We start from the raw sequence: 10719 nt of genomic DNA on the forward strand, positions 1-10719 counted from the left end.
CTGGAGAATAATCCAATTGATGAACCTTAACAATTTTCCCCTCATGAGGAAAACAAGGACTCGAAACAGAGTCGAAACTATAGCATCCATTTCATAAATCCAATTCCATCCTAAGAGGATATTGTAATCTAGGTTGACATCAATGATTTCTAGTTCGATATTAATGACCTTTCCTCCAACACATATAGGAAAGGTCGGGATAATCCTGTGTGGCCTATGAGAATTCCCACCAAATGTTGTCAAGAGAGTGGGTGAAGGAATAGCTAAAGGCGATCCAATGGCCTTCCAACATGACATTGACATTATGCACATGGAAGCTCCCTCATCTATAATTGTTCGAAAAATATTAGTTTTCCGGTAAGTAGACTTTATTTGAAAATCCATATGATGAGGAAGTCTCTTTTTGACATTGATTATGTCAAAACTGAGCACTAAAGAATTGTTTGGATCAACTACCCCGATTGCTGAAAGCAAAGCACTTCGTTGAGCAGGACATGACTAGAGTACCTCTAAAGTAGACATAGTGCAAGGACTTTGAGCCAGATCCTCGATAATGGAGTAGTTCTGGGTTGCCCTAGCTTTAGAGTTGATAGTCGCGTGCTTGGCAGAACCTTTCGGTATCTGAGGTATAGACTCGACAGAGGGTTTCTCAATATGAAGTGGATTCGTAGTTCTAGGAATAGATTTATCCTTTGATGTTTCTGCTTCACCATAATCCCATGACCGTGTAGCCACATTGACATTAGAACTCATCATGAAAACATTTGAGGAATTTTCCCCCTCCTGGTTGCCCCTTGTAGAGGTACCAGGGTTTGAGTTCGCGCCAGCAAGCAACTTTCGCCCTTGGGAAAAAGGGTTAGTTAAGACAACTTGGGAGCTAGAAGACCCTTGCTGCACTAACAAGCGTTGAGCATCTTGAATTTTCGGGCAGAGATAAGTCAAATGGTCTCCATTGTATAACTTGCATGGAAACTTAAATTTATTCTTAGACCCTTTTCCACCTTCACCAGCACTATTATCGGGTTTGTTCGCATTACCCTTCCCATCCTGATTCTTGTTTTTACCTCATCCCTTCTTCTTCCCAACATAATTTTGATTTCCTTTATGGTTAGAAGCCTGAATGGCATTTACGGAAGAAGGTTGAGAAGGTGTAGGAGTAGACGGTGCAACCTGATTGCAAGAAGCAGTTTGTATAGACAACCACTGCAATTGGCTCAGAAAGTTCATCGCATTCGCATCAATCGATCCAACAATACCATCAGCATGTGAGCCTGACTTCGGTTTGGCTATATCAACCATGGATCTAGGAGCATCAGGCAAGATATTCTGAAGAGTCCCAGACTCAGAATATATAAGTTCTAACTATTAGGCACGAAAGCTAGCCTGCTCTTCGGAATAAACTCTGGACATAGAAACATCCTTGGAGATCTCGGGTTGTAATGAATTTAAAAACCATTCGAGACAGAATTCAGGTGGAATTTTGGTTTTAATGAGCCTCTTTCTCCGTCTCCATTCCCGGATATGATCTGAAATGTGAGGAGTCTTGTCCTGATGAAAATTGGCCAGAAGTTCAGTTCCGACTTCATAACAGACAAACAACTGCAAATGGTTTAAGAAAATGTTAGCCAAATCGGCGAAAGACATAAAGGTGCCCCCTGGCAACTTTATATACCACTTAGCCACATTCCCAGTTAAAGTGCACTGAAATAGTCTCAACCTAATCAAATCATCGATTAGGGAGTTAGATGAGCATCATAAATGGAACGTGGTTACGTGGTCACTCGGGTCTTCACCACTCTTCCCTTCGAATTTTGGAATATCCGATGGAAGTTTGGTTGGGACCAGATGCCAAGCCGAATTGTATCTTATTGGATTGTTTGTCAACTTAGTCAAGTATGGCAGATTAAGCGTGGATAGAAAATCAAGTCGTGGAGGACCTTAGGGATTCCACCTAGATTGGGCGGGGTTCCCACAAGTCTGGAAAGAATGACCTGGATTTTGAAAGGCACCAGGTTGCCCGAAGTAACTAGTAGAACCTGCTGAACCTTGTGGTCCAGTAAAACTCGGAGTTTGACCAACTCCAGCCAAAAAACCTCCATAACTAGCAAATTTTCCCCCTAGCAAATTATTGTAAGGAGCTGACAACCCCTGATAAGGGTTCCAAGCATTAGCTAGGGGTGGAAAACTTCGAAATGAATTAGCTGAGGAATACGAAACATTCCCTTTTTGGCCGAAAATTTGATTCCCAGTTCCTATCCCCCTAACTGCAAGGTTTGTCCAACTCTGAAAAGGATTAGTACCTTGACTTATGAAAGGAAAAGGCATAGACCCTACTATCTGATTTGAATGTGGTATATGACCACTTCCAAAAGGGAAACCCTGAAAAGAAGATGATCCACTCATCATGGATGTGGAGGAAGTTAATGTTACACTTAATGGAACTAAAGGAATACCTTGAAAGGGCATTCCAAAAGAGAAAAATCCAAAACTAGATGCATTGGCTTGAGAACTTCCACTCATTGATGGAATGGACGTAGCCCCAAATAATGATGTGCTAGCAGTAGACCCAAAAAATGATGTAGAGGGGATGGAAATAGTTCCTCCCCCTTTCACTGACATGGGAGTCTACATACTAGCAACACTTGTGGTGGATGCCATGCTTCTAACAGTGGTCATCGAAGGGATAGATGTGCGTGGACTTGGGATTGAAGGCCTGTGTGTCAGAGTTCAAACGTATAATAATACATCTAGATGATCAAAAGGGAGAGGAGAATTCGGAGCTACAGTCAACTCTGAGAGCTCTTCTAACTCAATATTATTTTCCGACTGGAAGATCACCCGAGAAAGAATTGGTGTGTTCCTCTCTAGCTCTGTAGTAGTACTAGGTCTATCTTATACACTGATGCCCCCAAGCAGAGGATCAATCTCCAATGTGCTAACTACCACTGGTTGAAAACCACTGTAGAATCGCTCCTACGCCTTCTAGGAGAAGGCTTTGGACTCGTAGGTGAAAGCCCACGAAGTCTACAGGACCGTCTAAGTGATCGGTCAACCACTTTGAATTATTTTAATAAGATCTACTTAAAGACTCAAGAAAATTGAAAGTTAGGCCGAATAGGAGCATAACACACACTAAAAATGTCCCTAAAGAATTCAGCAGTCAAACAAATTCCAAGTATTTCCATTCCAAGTGATTAGGACTGGACACCAAAATACAAGAAAGTGAATAAAAAGGGCCTTCCAAAAATAGACTAGTAATTACGCCCCAGGTCTACTAGCAAAGGTATCAAAGGTAGTTACGTTGATCTCCAGACAACAGCCTTTGCCGGTGCAAGCCCCCAAGCTTTGCAAGGGTGCCCTCCAGAAGTACCGCTGAATGTGATGCAACGTCAACCTCAGGTGCCACGGGATTCCCCTCCATAGCCACCTGTGTAGATCCCTAGGATTGGCAACTAAAGACACCAACTCGTATCAAAAGCTAGGCGAAATAGTCGTGAGGTAAGATCCAACAAGTAAAAGAGGGGGTATCTCTCGTCCTTATCTTCACAAACCATCGTGCTTAACTCCCAGTCACGGAGCTTTCCCAGTCTCCCTAACGCTATTGGATTTCACTCTTTATTCAGACTTCTATGTTTTACAATTTAGAGTGGCCTTGGAGATTTTACTCTCCTCTCGTATAATCCAAGGCCCTAAATAAACCTAAAACTTGTTGGTGTATCTGATTGACAATATAAAAAGTTCTAGTTTATTTTATTAAGCACTTGATTTTAAGTGGTTGTTCTTTTAAGTCAAGGGACAATATGGAAATGAAACCAATGGTGTTTTTTATGACGCAAAAGAAATTAATGAAAAACTAACTTATATGCAATGCACTTGTTTTTTCTTCGATGAAAATCAACTTCTACTTGGGTTCTAAGAAACTTCTATAAAGATTTTTTTTTTCCTTTTCTTTTCTTAAAGCAAACTTCACACTCCCAAAAACTAAAAGACTATCGATGCTTTAACAATGCAAAACTACCCTAATGCAAAGTGTACATGATAATGCAAAATTCTAGATTACTCTAAGAAGAGATGAAAGCAATTGTTTAAAACTTTTTAATAAGCCAACTTAAATGTTTGAAGAGAATGCAAGTTTCACATACAAATTTTCCTCAAATAAGCAAGGCAAATCTCAAAAAATCACAATTCACTTTCACAAAACCAAAGAAACCAAAATCAAATTCGGCAAAAGAAAGCAAAGACGATGTTTTTGAAGAACTTTCCTTTTTCAAGAAGCAATAAAAACAACTTTTCAAAAGCACTGAAAATGCTACCAAAGACTCAAAAACTGAAAGCAAATCACAAGGAAACTTTGTAAGTTACCAATTCAACATGAATGCGAACTTTAACAAAATAGGTATTTCAACTTGCATTAAATGATCCAAAAGCAGAAAAAAGAGCTTGGAGAAACTGATCAAGAAATCAGGAAAGACACACTTCCAAATTCAACAACAAGAAACTTTAGAAAAGAAATAAAAAGTGTATGGCCACAAAAATGACGGGAAGCAAAGTAGGCAGACCAATAATGAAGTTTGACATGAAGATCACTAACAATCTTATGTCCCGGAAGACCAGAACAATCGAGAACCTCTATAAGAAGCCTTGTGTGTTCAAACACAAATAATAAAACTCACTCAAAAGCAAACCGAGGCCAAAAACGTTTCAAAGAAGGAGAGAATTCAAAACAGTATGCCCACTGAACAACTAAAATTTGGAAACAGAGGCTAACCACTCAGAAACCACATAGGGCAAGAAAAAAATCTTTCTGGACAAAAAGATTTGAAAAAATCATGCAAAAAATTGTATACGCAATTGTGTCCCTACACAGGTGCGTGTACACACGCTTATGCCAAAAGAAACTTGTGTATACGTGGTTTCAGTTCATAAAAACAAGCATCTGTATGCTTCTGTAAATAGACAAAGGTGCGTATATGAACTTTTACAAGAAAAAATAAAAATTGACGCCAGATTAAAAAGATCAGACTTGACGTATGAGTTCCTACAGGAGCAGGCAATACAGTCACAACAAGAAAACTAAGAACTGATCCCTGATTGGCACTAAATAACCCAAACTAGGAATACCAAGATTGTTATCCTCAGTAAAGTCACCAATTATGTTGAGGGAATAAGTCCCCTAGGGCTTTGGGTTAGAACCCTAGCAGAGCAGGAGTAATCTACGGCAAGAAACAAGCATTCAACTCAGGCAACATGCTTAAACAAACTAACTATGCGAGGATGAACATACCCGAATGTCCTTCATTTGGGTAGTTCTAGCTAGGGTTCAAACCCTCTGCAACTCCTAATGATCTTTGAACCTGCAAATCAGCCAATTCGCATAAACATAGTAGCATATAGATAAAGCATTTTAGTGAAATCAAATTTATATCATATAAGTAGATGGTTAGTTATATATTGAAATAGTCATTCATATATAAACCATAACATTAAATTCTGACGCATAAACAAAGTCGATATCAGGAACAAGATAGAGTTTATTTTTATTGTAGAAAACTATAATAAAACATGGAAAGAGTTCACCTGAGTCTTCCTCTTTCGTCTCCAAGTGGAATCGTCCTCCAGGTCCATCCAGTCCCAGTCTTGAATAGCCTCCTTCCATAACCAATACCATGATATCTCCAAGCATGTGAGAGAATATCAACACTCAAGGAAACAAGGGTTTCCTGAACTTAGGGAAGTGCTTGAAGCACAGGGATTCTTCAGACTTGATCAGGGGATAATCTTAGTATAGTAATTCTATCATTTCTCTCCTCCTTAAGGCCTTCCCATTGAAGTTTTTTTATGCTTCTCCCAAATTAGTTTTTTAGTTGGGAAATAGTTGGGCCATGGGCACTAGTAGGTAATCAACAAGTAAAACCCGTGATCTCTGCCCATAATTAAGGAAATTTATTTTTTTTAAGTGTTTTAACACATATACACAGGTTGGGTATAGACTGACCCACGTGTACATGCTTTTAACATAGGGCAAAGTAGCATACATGGAGTAAAACATTGTTTTAAAAATATTTGGACCAAGTCTGGAAGAAAGGGTTGCCCTAGGCCATAAACCAAGCATCACAAATACAAAGGGTGATATTTGGAGCTATAACACTGGACTTTGAGCAAGATAGAATTCTCTCCAAAGCTCATGGGGGAGTTGTGGGAGGCCATTATGCAGGCAAAGCAACTACAAAGTATATTTTTCACCCAGATCTATGGTGGCCAACATTGCACAAGGATTCCAAGACATACTGTAAGGCATGTGATGCATGTCAAAGAGCTTGCAGACCATCGCGAAGGGATGAGCTACCAGTACATGCTCATGTATCTTTGCAAGCATTTGAGAATTGGGCGATTGACTTTATTGGGCCAATTCAGCTCCTGGAAAGAAAACGGGCACGCGCTACATTATCACTGCAATAGAATATTTAACTTGATGGGCGGAAGCACAACCAGTAAAGGATTGTACAGGGGCTATGGATGCAAAATTCTTGTTTGAATATGTCTTAACAAGGTTTGGATGCCCGAAAGTGTTGATGAGTGATAGGGGTATGCAATTTTTGAATGAAACGATCAGCGCATTGGCTGATGAAATCCAGGTCTACCATCAGAAGAGTACACCATATCATCTGCATGAAAATGAAACTGTTGAAGCTTTTAACAAAATTTTGGAGAGCGTGCTAACAAATATCTGTAACATGTAGCAGAATGATTGCGATGTGTGTGTACTTGTAGTGCTATGGGCTTATAGGACTACTTGTAATAAGCTGACAGGACAAATTCCATTCAGATTTGTATATGGGGTTGAAGACATAATGCCGATCGAATACATTGTGCCTAGTCTACGCATATCAAATTTAACGGATATGGAAGATCGCGAGGCCATGGAAGAACAAGTCGTGCAGCTCATGGAGCTTGAAGAAGATTGATTTTTGGCAGGATTCCACCAACAAGTACAGAAGGAACACAAAAAATCATGGCATGATCACCATATCAAGCTTCGCACATTCAAGATGGTGGCACAGTTCATTTCATGGAGCTAAATGGGGAGCCCTTCCTAAGAAGAGTGAATGGGAGCACGTTGACATTCTATACATGGGATCCTGCACAATAACTATATGACAAGAGCATAGTCTTAGTGCTCCAGGAAGTTGCAAGGGAGCATGGGACTATAAGCTACATTGCCTGGTTTGGAGGACAAGGCAGTAACCCAGCTGCATGGAGACTGACGAGGATGCACCAGATGGAGCCGTGCTCAGGACGTTGTGCGAGAGGAAAAGGTATTGTGCAACCGAGAAGGAAAATGTCCGTTGGAATTACTATTCATGATGAGAAGGACAAAAAGTGGTTTAATTAAGGAAATAATATTTGAAGATCTGCCGCTAAAACAAAATTTATTATCAGAATTTGGGGGGAACAGTCAAATTTGAATTCAAATTCCCCTATAAATTGCACATACCAATCCAGCAGGGAACACTTTGTGCTCTAATACTTGTTGGTGCATTTTGTTGTCTGTCGCATATGAGCTGAGCATTATGGGAAGAATTTTTGTCGCTCGTGAACTATTCTCCTGTAGCCCGAGATTTATTTATGGAAAGAATGACTGTCACCAACCTCACTGAAGTCCTTAGTTCAGAACCAATTATGTCCAATGTGCCCAAACTAGAAGTGCCTAGTATGGAGGCTACGCCTACTGTGCCCACAGTGTTGAGGTCGCTTAGGCCGAAACAAACTGTGGCTAAAGAAAAGCAACCTACTATGAAAGAAAAGAAACCAGTTGCGAAGGAAAAACAAAAGTAGCCGGTGCTAGTGCGAATTTCACAGTGGAAGCATACCGAGACACAAATGAAGCAGAAAAAGGATAAGCAACTAGAAAAATTAGTGGACCTAGAAGAGGAGTACCAAGGTATTGAGGATGTGGATGCTGAAGGAGTGGAGCCTATGATGAGGTTTCCTGAGTATATCCCTCTACGAAAGGGAAAAACTAAGGTCACAAAGGATCTCGATAAAGGAAAATTTTTAGTTTTGACACCTTTGCTACCTAAGCAGGTTGTCTTCAAGGGTCCTAGGCTGGCACGCGTTCCATTGCTTAAAATGGAAGATTGGGACCTCGTGGCTCATACAAGGTTTTTTCACTTGGAAACTCATAAGTATATGTAGAAAATATACTATAATGATACGGGGGTTACAATTTTGGAGCCCATGAAGTGGGTCCACGATGTTGAGTAGTCAGGGTTGCTCAATCTACTGTTAGTGTCGCATTATCATCGTTCCCCCATTAATGTGATTTGTGTGCATTAGCTCCTCGTGTTGGTGCATGATGGGTGCCTATGGCTAGGTGATCCTATCCCCATCACTGACATGTTGATCCATAGGATCACAAAGCTACCTTACAAAGGGGCGAACCCTGCCAAAGAGTTTGGAGGAAAAACTGCAGAGAAAGAGTTGGCAGATAAGATGAAGAAGGAGTTTGGTCTGATCAAAAAGTTGTGAGCATACTCTATCACATCCATATCAGACCCGACAGTACAGTTGGTTGCCCAGATTCTAGCAGGCAAAGTAATGAGAAAATGTTGCGCGGATGAAGTTCCAGTGCTAGTCATATCACTCGCATCTCAGTGCACGAAGGGGGTACATTACAACTGGGCCAAGTATCTATGTCAGGAGTTCCTCGCGAACTACCAAGAGGCCCAGGATGAGAGTAGGCCATTTCACTATGCCTGGTTGTTGTTGCCAGTTGTTTCAGTTGCTTGGAGGTTATCGACGGATAACCAGTTTTCTCGACATAAAGAAGAATTTCCCAAGGCAATGTTGTTTGCCTTGTTGTGGACCTCAAAATATCTAAAGTGTGTTAAAGAAACAAATATGTTTTGGGGTTTGATGGATATGGACATGCACATGGTGGTTACCCACCGACCAAGGTTGTCTCCCACCTTGTACGCGAAGCTATTGTCCTATGCAGAATTCAAAGACGATTTTCATAGGGTCTCGATCAAAGCACACAAAAACCCTGAGCAGAAATGGCACCCATTTCCTTATATGGTGACAGATATAGATATCTAGGAAGTTGTGGGGCTTTGGTTGTAGGAGTGGTGCACACCTACGGAATTAGATGTCGAAACAAGAATAGGCATCGAAAGCTCTACTACGCAAAGGCAGAAGGATGCTGCTGAAACGACTGTGTGCACACTAACACAGAAAAAGAAGAAGGAAGTTGCTAACGTAATTGTGGAGAAGCCTTGCATCGCAAAAGAGTCTGTTGCTAAAGAGAAGGCATAAAAAGAGCAGCAGAAGTCGTAGGAAGTTGACAAATTATCTTCGCCCAAAATAGAAGAACAAGAGCTATCAGACTAGGGTGGAGGCAGTAAGGAGGGGCAGAGCACCTCGATCATTCTGAAGAAGAGAGGGCGGGAATAGACTGGAGGATCACAGAAGAAATAAAAGTCTGATAAACAGACACATGACAATCTGATGATATTAAACGAAGGCGATCTTGATGAGATCGACGATAAGATATGGGACACCACAATGGAAGTGTTGCAATAGTTCGAGAAACAATACATGAAAATGCTAGGAAGCGTCCAGAAGGATCTGCGTGAGTTTCAGATCCATGCAAACATGATTCAGTAGGATGTCGAAAAGGCAAGCGACACACAAGCGAGCCTGACGTAGGGTTGTAGCATTGTCACTGAGATTGACTAGCCTTTGGATCTTAGAGTCTTTCCTCTGCTAGAGGGGTCGGTCCATGTAGATTTGGATGAGGATTGCGTGGTGCTTCACGGAGTACAAGATATGGGGCTGAACCTTGCCGCGATATCGCTTGAGTCTCTTCATGCACTACATCAGGGGGTTGCTGATGAGCTAAAGATTAGAGAACAATGTGCACTCACTTCCATTAGTGAGTTCAAAGTCAACAACCAGTAGCTTTTCGTAGAGGCCCTGAAGGAGGAGGAGGAGTTGCGGACACAACATCAGAACCTAGTCACAAAAATTGAGTAGGCCTGCAAAAATGTACCTGAGTTGGGTATACCCGATGACGCAGAGGCTTCAGCAAAGGTAAGGAAATTAACTGTTGCAGTGCATGCTTCAAAGGAGAAGGTCAACATGGTGACTTTAGACCTACGAATGCAGATAGTTGAGTTGTAGTTGAAGTTGCAGCTGACCACACCATCGGAGGTTCAGGAACAAAGAGGTGCGATGATTGAAGAATCCATGGCTCAGCTAGATGTCATCGTTCAAGGGTGCAACAAGATCTTCACTCAGGCACTGGGCCTCTGGATACACTATAGGAGGATCCTACATTACAATAGTTGAACACAAAAAACAGGGAAGCACGGTAGCAGTACGATGAGATCAGTACGACAACACGTACGTTGGCACCGGTCTAGAGTTTCACGTGCTTACAGGAAGGAAAAGAAAAATTGATGTAGATACATGAATTGCAGAAGAAGAAGTTTGTGATTAGCACATGGCTTGAGCCATGGATAGAGGAAACCAACCAATTTTCATAGACCATTCATGAGAAGATAAAGGCAATGCAACAAACACAGCAGACTACACAACTGGTAGTAGAGGGGCCAACCATCGACAAACTAGTCCAGGAAATACAACAAGTAGCTAAGAAGAGTACTGCGGAGCTTCAGGCATTGACCACAACATTCAGTGAACTCCGCTAGAAAGTCG

Source organism: Pinus tabuliformis, chromosome 1_2, assembly GCF_031772625.1.
Source record: "Pinus tabuliformis cultivar Carrire ecotype Pingquan chromosome 1_2, CPIR1, whole genome shotgun sequence".
Classification (NCBI taxonomy): Eukaryota; Viridiplantae; Streptophyta; class Pinopsida; order Pinales; family Pinaceae; genus Pinus; species Pinus tabuliformis.